Raw genomic sequence first — 12,722 nt, 5'->3', positions numbered from 1 at the left:
AATCATGAGATTTTTAAACCTAGGGAGTAAATGTAATAAAACTTGAATTTTTAAATTTTTTAGCAAATAATGATTTTACCCTTAATTCTAACTAAAATTTTTAATAGAAATTAACACATAGATAGGTGTTTAGGTTTTTAAAGGCTGATGGGTGGGACTTTGGATTTCACTATACCTTGGATGGGAACAAGTCTTTTAGCCTTTTAAAGGTGAAATGAATAGAGATGTGATTAGATTTGTTACATGAACCCTATGTCCATAACTATATTGTTGACTTTGAGTTAATGTTCAAAGGGTCATCTTATGGCCTTTGTAAAATCCAAAATATATAAGAGGTCAAGGTTACATAAGTTATTACATAGTTGGATATTATATATCCTACTATTATAAAAAATGGATGATTGTGTTCCTTCAATTTGGTTTGAGTTGATTGCTTTCTAATTTTGGTTGGAGATGTCATTGAATATAATCTCGTGGGTATGGAAAATTGACATTGCACGTGAAGAATAGTGAAAAAGGGTCCTACTAAGAGTTAGTCATCTTAAACTTTTTGGACATAACATCTTCTCGCACATTAAAAAAAAATAAAAAAGGAAAATTATGTAAATTTAATAATATATGTTATTAATCAAACTCCTCCTCATGATCTCTATTGTTTATATTGCAATAAAACTATAGGTTCTAATTTTAAATATACACATGGGTACATATTTGATATATGTTATTATGTGATTGAATGATATAAATTAAAAATAAAATTAACACTTAATAGGTGATAACATATATAAATATATACCTATTTGTATACTGAAAATGGGTACGTATAATACTACTCAATTTTAATAAAACTATATGTACCTATTTTAAATATACACATAAATATATATTTGGTATATGTTATTATATAATTTAATTATATGAATTAAAGATAAAATAATATTTTATAAATAATATCATATATAAATGTGTATTTATATATGTGTAATAAATATGAGTATATATAATATTACTCTTTAGATTTAGAAGGTAGAAACTAATATAAGAATATAAATTAATAACAAATGTTTTAATTAAGAAATGATAGACAAAAAAATTCTTGTCATGCATGATAAATAGTGTAAGGGATAAAAGAGAAATAAGAAAGAAAATAGTAGCTATGTTCTAGTGAGATAACATGTGAGAATCAATAGAATCACACTATTCTAGACCTGGTAATTTCTCTCACTTAAATTTTTAATACCCAAGCAACATCAAAAATGCTAAAATCAAAAATCAAAGAAGGTAATTGAGATAATGGAGTTAGTGGAGTCCATGGCTAGAATTAGGGTTGCGAACTAGTCAAGTATTATTGAGCTTAAGCAAAGTTCAATTATATTATAAGAAGCTTAAACTTGATAAGCTTGAGTGTTCCAAGATTAAACTCAAATTTGAGATAGAAATTATTCACTCAAGTTTGATTTAAAAAATTACTTAAATTTCATAATTTATATTTTTATAAATTACCAACAAATACGATTTTAAAGATGTAAGTATAAAATTTTAAATTTTTATTAGTTCATGTTATTATATTAGAATTGAGTCACAAGGTCAAACTTGATTCATTTGTAGTCATAGTTAGAATGGATTGTGAAGAATGAAGTTTGTTTCAAATTGGTTGAATGGTTTACGATATAACTTTTTTCTCAGTTTTAAGTGCCAAATTAAATACTCAATGTTAGAATATGACTAAATAATTTTATATTAAAAATAAATAATATTTTATCATAAGATGATACATTATCTAAATATATAATTTGACACTCAATATTGGATTCATATAGTATAACTCTCACTAGTTTAATATACTAACAACATTTGTGGATTTCGGTTAAAACAAATAGAGACGTACAGTAGAGACCCGTAATTAACGGTGCGGTCATGATGTCATTTTCTTCAAACAAGCAGTATACCAAGGGAAGGACCCCAAAAACATTTGTTGGAGTTAGATATGGTAAAATGGGGGGATACTCGCAAAAGTCATAGGTAATCCGATTAAAAATGGGTAATCTGTTTAAAAATGGGTATGAACTTGTAATTTTAAATTCATAGTTATTCGGACCCATATATACCGGTAATGGATTTTTGTGAACGGGTTAAATATGCGGACGGGTTCAAGTTCGTCTGATGGACTAAGTAGCAGTGGACCTGGACGTTTCTGCTTCGAGTCGGCAACTGGTATATCCGAAGCTGAATGAAGGAAATTATCGAGATTGGCGAGCACAAGTTCTGTTCGCAGTCGAAGCCTATGGTTTGGAGGGACATCTCACAGGTTCTTCTTTATGCCCTAGTCCTTTTGTCAATAATGAAATTGGTGATGAAATTAGTGAAGTTAGAGAGACTGATCCTCAATATAGGTTATGGAAACGAATTGATAAACTTTTGATGAGGTGGTTACTTGCGTCAGTTTCCGAAAGCATGTTAGTCATATCCCGAATTGTAATTCTGCTACTGAAATTAAGAGAATTTTGGAAGAAAATTTTATTACGGTTAGGCATTTGAAAAACGTGTTACCAACATTTAAGAAGGGAGGTTTTTCAATCGATGAATATGATGGAAAAATGAAAGAAGTGTCAGATGCATTAATAGCCAATGAACAGTCTATTAGTGAAGAGGAGCTGATCAATTTTATATTAGATGGTTTAAGTTTTGATTATGATCCTGCTGTTGCTTATATAATGTCCGAGTTACTCACCCCTAGTGAGACAATCTCTTTGACTGAAACAAGGTTTTTCTTACAAAAATATGAACAAAGACGCAATAGGAATACCGCTATCAGTTCTTTTGATATGTATGGAGGAGCAGCTCATGTAACTGCACAGACTAGATCACCAGCTCTGGTTGATTGGAGTCCTAAGGACCAAAAACCAAAAGACAATGTTGATGAAATCCTTGTGAATGAAGTTGCTGGGAATAATCAAAATTTTAGTTTTGAGATCCATAAGCAGTCTGTAGAAACCAACCAGATGGCTCTAGGAAGAGGCAGGGGGAAAATATATTCAAAACCCGAGTTAGTATGCCAAATCTGTGGTAAAAATGGTCATATAGCCTTAGAGTGCTACTATCGTTTTGACATTTCTTACAATGGACTAGCTGCAGTTGTTAAACATCTTCTCTTTTCTCATTCAAATAATGAGCCTAGTACCCTTGCAGACATAGACTCACATAAAGAACCAGATTCCCTCAAAAATGCTCTTTGTTCCTTTCAAACACAGGATATACCACAGTTTCACTCTAACTATCAAAGCCGTAACAATTACAACGCACACTCATATCATCCTTGTCATATTCCTTATCAATTGCAAACACAGACATCTAGTGTCAGCCCATTCATTGGTAAATTTAAGCAAAGTAACAATTCTGCATCACACAAGAACAGTTCTAACTCAGCAGTCAACTGTCCAGTTCAGCTGATTCAAATAAATTTGCCAGCATCTCAGCCAATACATTAGTAGCCACACCATTTTCTGTCAAAGATCCAAGCTGGTATATGGACTAAAGTGCACAGAGCATGTCATGGTTGATCTCAACCTTCTCAACATCAAGATTGACATTACACGTGTAGGAACAGCTTTAATACCTTCATTAGTCTCTTGTAAATATCTTCCTTTAATGAATGTCTTGTGTGGACCTTCAATTACCAAAAATCTTATTGGTATCTCTAAACTAACTATAGATAATAGTATTTGCATTGAGTTCTTTCCTAAGATTTTGCAATATAGAGATAGAGAAACACACAAAATACTTTTAGAAGGAACTGTTAAAGGTGGATTATATCAGCTGTGTCCTTCTAGACATGTTTCTTCATGTACAGCATCTTTAGAGTGTATGTTGGTTACTGCTAATAACAATCTCTTGTTAGTGGACAAACTTGTAACATTAGGAAATGTTACAGTCTCAGTTTTGTTGACCCAAGACACTGAGCCTTTTTTTGTGGCATAAAAGAACTGGTCACCTATGTCATTTCACTAAAATATATTATAAACTCTATCCCATTACCTCAAGTAATTGATATAGACAAAATGTCTTTCTGTAGTGCCTGCCAATATGAAAATAGTCATTGGTCACAATTTCCAACCTCATTTTCTAAAGCTTCTAGTCCATAGAACTAGTACATTGTGATATATGGGGTCCTCCCCCAATTACCTCAAAGGAAGGGTGTAGATATTATATACATTTCCTTAATTGATCATTCAAGGTTCACTTGGCTGTTTCCTTAGTCAAAAGTTTGAAACATGTTTGAACGGTTTCATAAATTAGTAGAAAAGCAACTTGATAAAAAAAATAAAAACTGTTCAGAGTGTTTTGGGTGGAGAGTTTAGAGCTTTGCTTCCTTATCTACAAAATCATGAGATTCATTTTAACCATCCTTGTCCACATCCTCATCAACAAAATGGGAGGGCAAGAAGAAAACATAGGCATATTGTTAAGTTGGGTTTAGTACTACTTGCTCAAGCTTCAATGCCTCTTTCCTATTGATGGAGTGCATTTCAAACTGCTGTATACCTCAGAAATAAACAACCTTCATCTGTTCTTGCACACAATTCACCTTTTCTGTCTCTGTATCATCAAATTCCTTTTTATAAAAGTAAAAAAATCTTTGGTTGTGTTTGCTACCCTTTCTGAAGACCCTAGTAGACATGAGTTTAGTTTTCATTCTCAAAAATGTGTCTTTATAGTTTAACGTTTAAATCATAATGGGTAATGAAGGAAAAGTCTACTTAGCAGCCAGTGTAGCCTTTGATGAATCAGGTTTTCCATTCTAGATTGACTGAGTTTGTCAAAAATTACACACGTGAAAATGCTTTTTCTTGTGTCAGATAATGCATTAGGCAGTTTTTTCTTGCCCATATCAAAATCCAAGTTAGACACAACTGATGTATCTTCGTGTTCTCTGCTTGATAAAGTGTAAATACCAAACCACAACCCTTTTTAACGTATCCTATTCTACACACAAATCCCAATTCTGACACCTCAAGCACTGTTATAACCACCTCTGTTCCAAATCTCATCAATACTCCTACAATCAATTCACACTCTTCACTGAAAAGAGCCACTGAAACCTTGTCCACAAACAGCCTAACTTCACCAAAAACAGTAGATTCTTCACACACCTATGCCACTATATTAATTGAAGTTGTGATTCCTAGAGCAAGTAAGTTTAACTGTGAAAAAGTGATGAGGATACGAAAAAGTCTATACGTTACAAGCTGCTAGACTTGAGGGAGGATAAGAAAAAGAAGTTTATTTCTAGTTGTTTTAGTGGTTTATTTTTCTAACAACAATTGTGTTTTTTATGTTAAAACAAGCTGAAATGGAGACTTTTAATTAGCTTTGCAACCACGACGACAGTTTCTTCAAACAAGCACTATACAAAGGAAGGAGGACTGGAGAAGCATCAATTGCAGTATTTTCATCTCTTTTCTTTCTTTCTCTCCTAGACAATAAACTGTTTTTGGTAAATTTCTCAATGCCTATGATTGTTGTGATGTTTGATTGATTAACGATGGGATGAAGGATGTTAGATAAGAACCGGATACAGACTGCATTTTTGTCTGATGATGAGTTTCGTGTATAGATATGGGAATTAGAAGATATTTCAGTATTCACTCTGATTTAATAAATATGGGAATTAATTGTTACTAAGTGCTTAATTGGATTATTTGGAATTAGAGATAAAACAAGTAATAAAATAATTATAACACTTATTATTAGGATCCTTTAGTATCCATGTTGTTGGTACATTTAAAATTACTCTTTATACTTGTGTTACTCCTCACTTTTCTAGCAAATTTAGGAGAGTTGCATTTGAGATTGAATAAATTGACAGTTGAACCATTAATTAATAGTTATTCATGACTCATAATCTAACAGTTTAAATGTTGACGAGGTAGTATAAAAAGTAACTATTTCTAATTACTCATTTATAACAACCAAATTGAATTGAATCAATCAGTCAGATGTTGAAAATTTGTTAACATTTAAATAAATAGTATAACTAAACCATACTCGATAGGTCTCTATCGACCTTGTCTCAGACTCAACTTAATATCGACTAGGTTTATTTGTCTCATACTCGATCTATATGGTTAAACCTATAAGTTAATTAGAAATATTATGAATAATACCTGGGTTTCTAATTAAACCCAGGTTGGCAATCTCAGTCGTCACCATTCAATGTATATGCACGCAAACACAAATTTTGATGTTAGCAGCAGTCATATTGATCATCTTGAGGAAGAAGAAAGACTGTTCCTCAAAAGACTCCCCAAAATCTTGTTTGCAGAAGAAGAATTTAATCACAATACGTTACTTGTTTAGCAAAAACGACCTCGTTTTCGTTAACCAATAAAACACACCGTTTCAATATTCTACTTGGTCCCTTTTCGTTAGATGTCTAAATTCAGTAAATTATAGTCATAAGGGAAACGTTATCTACGGTGAGTGTCATTGTTTGATATGTTTTATATAACATTCTCACACTGATATATTCTCATACTTCTTTTGTTTTCCCATTATTTGAATTTTCTCCATTTAAAGTTTGTAAATTGGATAATTTTTTATTATCAAAAATAAAAATTATAATAAAAATATATTATCTTATGTATTATTAGATATAAATTATTACTATATTTAAAAAAATTAACATATATAAATAATGATTGAGTTTGGTTGATAATAATGTTATAATATTATTTTATTTGAATACTATTAAAAAATTAATGGGTATAAATTGGTATTATATTTGGTTAAAATAACATTTATTATGTTAAAATATTTGTTTTGTGCCTTGTGGGAGACCTGTGATTTTTGAGTATTTCAATAGTGACTTGAAGAAAATTTGGGTAGAAGTATGTTAAATTTTTTTGTTTATACATAAGGGCATTTTGGTCATTGTAGCTAAAGAGGGTCTTTTTGCTTAATTTTTAACTTTTTAGACAATTTCGCTTAAGCCCCATTAGTTTTAGTCAATTCCTTTAATTTTCCTAAAATTAAAATATAAGGTAAGATGTTAATTAGATTATTCTTATATTAATTGTTAGGTATTTTTGATAATATAAAATTATCAAAAAAAATTTATTATCTAATAACAATGTAAGATTTGTATTATCATTTATAAAAAATAAATTATTATAATTTTTTATTTAAAAGTTTTTTGGACTTTCTAGTCTTTATAAATTTGAACTCCACTCGGCAAGGTAATTAACCTCTTTTCTTTTTAATTTTTGATATTTTGTACTTTTTGAAGTCTTTATGCCCATAATAATGATACTTATATCATGTATCATATCGTATATTAAAAACCTAATTTTTTATACTATATATCAAATATTGTATCGTATGATACGGTTTTTAAAAAATAAAATAATAAAAATTATAATTGACATGTCATTATTTTAAAAAATATTATAAATATCCTTAAAAAAAAAAGTTAATTCGCATCAGTAATATATATTATATCATATAATATATATATTATTGTATGATATATCTATTATATTAATTTAATACAATTTATGATATATAACAGTTTTTATTTATATCATATTATATCATAAAACATATATTATATATTGTATAATGCTTATTCTAATATCCATACTCATGCCTATTATGTAAATGTAAAGGAAATCCCAAAATTTAAAATTATTCTATAACAGTTATATTTGTCAATATCAATGCTTTCTATTCCTTTGTCTTATCAATTGAATTCATGCTATATTTCTATTTTGGTTCTTTTCCATGTGATATGACATATACAAGCTGAGAATAATTATTTTGCCTCCTTTCAATTCTGTCATCACATCATGCCTTCATTTTTTTAATTCTATTCGGAATCCTTGCAATTGCAGGCTTCTCAAATTCTACGTTTCCTTATTAATTATATTTGTGATATTTCTTTAAATTATAAAAAATTACATGATACTATTCATACTAATATAAATCCTTGATAATTCACAGTGATAACCTGGTAATTAAGAAGAAATGACAAGGGTATTTCAGGAATAATATTGTTCGATTGAAGGCCAATGGACGCTTCCGTTTACTCTTTTGGTAATTCCCTTTTCAAGTCTGATTATGAAATCTCTCTCTTTTAGGAAAACGTTTCAGCCTCACCATATATAATTGGCAATTTTATTTAGAGCAATGTTACTGTATATACATATTTAAATATATAAAATCATTTAATCATAAAATGATATGAGTAGTCATTTGATCCTCACTATTGGGTCCATATATTTTTATCGTTAGTCTTTCCTCTGCCAGATGAGATTTTCAAGATTTTTTATTTAATTTTTTGTTTTCATAGCTGAACTCTTTGAATTTTTCTCTTAAATGATACTATTTTTTTTCATTATTGTGAAATTTTATATGAATTTGTCCTCTGGAAGTTGTTCTTTTAAGTTATTTAACATGTGGGCTGGTTTTAGTTTTGGCTTTTGGCTTGTGGATTTTGTTCTTAAATACCATTCATATTGAATCTCTTAATTTACAAATTGGAAAAATGGAGTCTAACTGTAACTCCAGGAGGAAACTTGCTGTAAATTCTCATTAGTTCTTATCATTCGGAGACAATTTTGATCTCGATGAAGAGCTCAACATGGAAAGATGCCTGGATGATAATGAATGTATGTGGTTGTCTTCCAGTTTTCCTTTGCCTTCGATTTTTTTTGCAGGGCACAGACTCTATGGTAAGTTTCATCTCTATGTTGATCATTTGTTAACTTCCCGAAAATTTGGATTCTGAAGAAAAAAAAACTTGATGCAGAAGTGATGACTACCTGGGTGGTCTGCCGACAACAGAACCTTCACTGGGCTACTTCATCAGTTCTTACAATCTCCCCTGTATACCATTCTCAATTACAACACAACATGCAATGGAACAGGAAAAGTAATACAATCATAGAAGATAATGAAAATATGTATTGTATTGAATATTTTCCCATGAAGTTTACAAATTAATTCTCCAATACAATGACTATTTCCATTTACTGCTACTACTAATCAATTACAATTTTGGCAACCATTTAATCACCAGAAAGTTACACAAAAACTGAGTTGAATCCCCACAGTGCATGCTCAGCATCCGAGAGAACAACTCTCTCCCCACTTTTCTTTAGTTGTATCACCTGCCTCCCTTTCAAGCACCTGCTCTCCTTTTTCAAGTTTTCCACAGCTACTTCTTTCCCTCCTTCCCCTGTTTTGCCACGTCTCATATTTTTAATGGCTGGTTTTGCATTAGGATAACAGCCTCCCGATTTTGTATTAGAGTAATAGCCTTTTGATCCCTTTCTCCAACTGTTACATTTCTCCCTTTTATACCCTCTCTTTTCCTGCAGGAAATATATATATGAGTCCTAACAAGAAGAAACTTTCCTAGAAGGCCTGGTTCCAGGGAATTCTGAAATAGATTTAGGAACCGATCTCAATTCAACTTCTCAGGTTTGGGATAAGGCGAAAACCTGTAGCTCCAATCCTGAAGGCAAATTGTTAAATTATCCTGAAGAGACCCTGGAAGATCTGGATGATGATGAACCTCTATTCTGGCCATTTAAACTTGAGCGGTGTTGGAATTCTGAAGAAACCTCGAAAAGCTTCACAATGTCCCCCCGGAAAGATATAAAAAAACTTGGAAATACTCCTGAAGGGACCTGTAAAATGCATTCAAAAGAGAGGTCTAGGAGAAAAGCAATGATGAACTCAGGCAGTAGCAAAAAGAATGTCAGGAAAGTCAACAACATGCCTTTGAGATTGCGAAAATCGAAAAAAACTCTGCAAAAATAGTTCCATTAGAGATTGCAGATGATATAAAAGAATTAGGATCTAAGGATGGTTATCTCTTCCAGGATGTTTTTGCAATGAAGCAGGAAATTCCAATCGAGACTTTTTTAGGCCTTGGCGAATTCGATGGACCTGAGGGGGTAGATTCTGATGTTAATGCTGATGTTTTCTTCATGGAAGTGTCTTCATGAGAATCCAGGAACATTACTGTCTTCTTTTGGTAGTTAAAGGATTTTACAAGAGGGATTGAACAATAGACGCTTTGTTCCATTAGGTATCATTTAGTTCTTTATCAGATGGGAGATGTGTTCAAATTGCTGATATAGCTAGTATGTAATGTTTGATTCAATTGGAAGATAGTAGAGCTTTCAAAATTTTTGCTGGAATGTTTTAAATACGTCAATTGTTAGTATAATGATATTATTGTCAATAATACGATGTTATTATTTGGTTATTGTGTAGGGTAATTAAATAATTTTGAATTAGACATCAAAATAAAAAAAATTAGATTCTTTAATTTTTAATGTAACATTAATTCATTAGTATTGGGTTCAGTACATGACACTACAATAATTTAAGTAAAACTATGTGTATAAACAAATCTTAAATATAGTTTTGGCCAAAAGACTTGTTTCCACCCAAGATATAGTGAAATCCAAACTTCCACCTTCCAACTTTCAAAAATTCAAATACTCACTCATAAGTTAATTTCAATGATAAAATGACATACAGTGGATAGACCAATTAGGACATTATAAATATTTTTATTATGATTACTTTTTTTATTATAATGGATTTATATAATATGCACCTTTATTATGAATTTATTTGGATGTTCTCCGACAATGGCAACTATCTCCGGCAAACGAATCTTCATCTATGTCAATGAAGAGACATCATCGCTTTGTCAATAGAGACAATGAGGCATATCTTTATCAATGTCCAGGAAGATACAAATCTTTGTTGATAGAGACGAAGAGATGTCTTTCTGTCTCTTTGTCTCTAATGATGAAAATATGATGTCTCTTCATCAATGGAGACAAAAATTCATCTGTCAAAGATGGTTGGTGGGTCTCCGTCTTGTCTTTGAATGGTTGCCGTCGTAAAAAATAATCATCGAAGAGGGGGGAAAGAAAACCTAAGGATTTGTGGGTGAAATGGTTACTTTTTAAAACTTAGAAACTTTGGGTGGGAGGAAAATTGTGAGATTTTTAAACCTAGGGAAAAAAATACAATAAGACTTTAATTTTTTTAGTAAATAATAATTTTACTTTAATATTAACTGAGATTTTTAACCTGATTTGACTCGTGGGTGGGTGTTTGGGCTTTTAAAAGTTGGAGGGTGAGAGTTTGAGATTTCACTATACCTTGGGTGGGTACAGGTCTTTTGGCCAATAATTTTGAATAGAATAATATTATACATACTCACTTTTTAGTACATAAATACATACATATATAATATGTTATTATGTAATTGAGTGTTATTTTATCCTTAACTCAAAATCACCTAATCACTTGATGACATACATCAAGTGTATACTCAAAATAGGTACATATAGTTTTATTTTTTTGGATATATGTGATTGTCTTTCACAAAGCATAGCTTGAATTTTGAACATTGATTCAAGGTTTTTTTTTTTTTTGGAATTAAAGTTATTTGATCATTATTATTATTAATATTTTTGTAGTGATTTCTATTTCTTCAATTATTCTTTATTTCTTGATTCATTGTCGCAGGTTGTTTTTTTTAATTAATTATTTTTATGGAATTGTTCGTTGAATCAGAATCGAAATGCTGCTTGTGGGAAACACAAGGAAGAAATGCTTTTCCAGCTTTGTCAACTGGGCAAGTTGAAATCTGAGTTTAATTACGAAAGTGCGGATGCTGAACCCATTACTAGGTTCAAATCGTCTGTGCCTGACCTTACCTTTAGTTTTTTTAGGGTTACGAGAAATCCCACCCAAGCCAAATTATCCATTCGGGACGGAACCAACGGAATAGGTGAAACCCTGATTTTAGTGACTAATTGTATAACCATTAAATCAGTTAAGTAGTCAAGAGTTTATCTTTGTATGCCACGGGTAGACTTTAACTCAAGTTTTCTGCCTTGGAAGCCCACTCCTTTGCACATAAGCTGTCCCTTGGGGCGCCGGACCTGACCTTAACTTGCGGCCAGGAAATGTATAACACCGGCTCTCGACGAGATGGAGAAGCAATCTCTTATCCTGCTTACAAGGCAAAAGCTTGCATCCTTCTGTTTATCTTGAAATTGGTGTGGGCAACATGTTGCTTCATTTTGTTAACACGAATTCGAAGGGATAGATGGGCTAGGATTTGGGGGCTTTTAGATCACTTGTTGAGGTATATCATTACCTTAATTTTACACATTTGAATTGGGCCCGACGGATATGCATTTGATTGTAGACTGAAAGTATATTTTACAACCAAGATGAACCAACACCAAGAATAACCAAATTTATGGTCTAAAGAAATTTAATTAATGGTTTATAATAGTAAACAATTCTCGCATTTGTACATGGAAACATAAAGAGAATTCTTTGTAAACTAAAATTCAGCACCCTAAAACTCCTCCTATTTCCAGATCTTGATCTCCTTTTCTACAGCTGCAAAATCCCCATTAAAGCAAAAAAAAAAAAACACTCAATCTCTCATATTGGAGATGTTAGATTCAGAAGCTAATGGTACGAGTGATTGAAAAGAACAATCTTGAGGCAACCAATACTGAACTTGTTTGTTGCTCCATGAAGACTCCAAAATGACCAAGATAAGATAGAAAAATAGAAGCACTGAGATGGCCAGAGAGAGATAGAATTCTTCCGTCAAACTGAAGAAAGACAACATTTTAGAGAGTGAATGGAGAAAACTGAAGATGAATTATAAG

At 31.4% G+C, this 12,722-nt stretch overlaps 2 long non-coding RNA genes and 1 other non-coding gene across 3 annotated transcripts; all 3 read left to right on the top strand.

Moving 5' to 3' along the window:
* The first annotated feature begins 2,014 nt into the window (after positions 1 to 2,014).
* Positions 2,015 to 5,675, top strand: LOC123207450. The gene is made up of 2 exons (XR_006500344.1): positions 2,015 to 2,308; positions 5,346 to 5,675. It is a non-coding gene; the product is annotated as an uncharacterized LOC123207450 (long non-coding RNA).
* LOC123207457 lies at positions 2,637 to 2,760 on the top strand. The gene has a single exon (XR_006500347.1). It is a non-coding gene; the product is annotated as a small nucleolar RNA Z247 (small nucleolar RNA).
* Positions 5,676 to 8,325: 2,650 nt separating the features above from the next.
* On the top strand, positions 8,326 to 10,193 carry LOC123207453. The gene is made up of 2 exons (XR_006500345.1): positions 8,326 to 8,729; positions 8,807 to 10,193. It is a non-coding gene; the product is annotated as an uncharacterized LOC123207453 (long non-coding RNA).
* The last annotated feature ends 2,529 nt before the right edge of the window (positions 10,194 to 12,722 follow it).

This window comes from Mangifera indica, unplaced genomic scaffold, assembly GCF_011075055.1.
Source record: "Mangifera indica cultivar Alphonso unplaced genomic scaffold, CATAS_Mindica_2.1 Un_0079, whole genome shotgun sequence".
Classification (NCBI taxonomy): domain Eukaryota; kingdom Viridiplantae; phylum Streptophyta; class Magnoliopsida; order Sapindales; family Anacardiaceae; genus Mangifera; species Mangifera indica.
The sequence above is the reverse complement of the archived record's forward strand: the minus strand, read 5'-3'. Positions and strand labels throughout refer to the sequence as shown.